Raw genomic sequence first — 701 nt, forward strand, 5'->3', positions numbered from 1 at the left:
GCAAAAGACAGACCTGCACATTCTAACCATGAGCAGCCTGCACTTTTGCCTGAAAAGGATAGCTGGGGGTTTCGTTTGTTTTGTTTTTCAATATTAAAACGATGGCTTAGCTCTCTTGAAGTCTTATCAGCACAGATACAGAGCATGCCATTCGTTACTGCAGCACAGCCAAAGTAAACTACCCCAGTGCCGTATCAAGTTGTGCAAAGGGAGTGGGAAATGCTCTGATGTGGAGTGGAAAATGCTGTGACACGGTAGGTTTACCCAGAGCAAATGGCTGCTTGCCAGTAAAGGAGGAACCGACAATCGCACGGAGGCAGAACGTACCCTAAAGGTAGCAAACAAAGAACACAACCTGGAAATGTGTGACCTAGGGTTTATGAAGATCTGAGCAAGTGTGGATGTGGAAAGCAATTTTTTTTGCAAGTAAATGCGTGAAAGTTAATGACAATTTCTGTACCTGCTGGTGTAACAAGCCAGCCACAATGTCAGGTTTCAATGTAGGGAAGTAGTAGCCCCCTGGAGAATACCTGCAGCCTTTTATCACTTCACCAATACATTTATCCCTCTCAAGGCGATGCAGACATCAGAGCACACGCTTGGTTTTGCTCTGTAACAACATCAACATCACAGAGGAGTGTATCCATGCAAAATCTTTATTTGGAGAACGTCTCCTGTGGGACAGCAGCACCCCTCCAGTT

This window comes from Netta rufina (genome assembly GCF_964035555.1).
Source record: "Netta rufina genome assembly, chromosome: 2".
NCBI classification, from domain to species: Eukaryota; Metazoa; Chordata; class Aves; order Anseriformes; family Anatidae; genus Netta; species Netta rufina.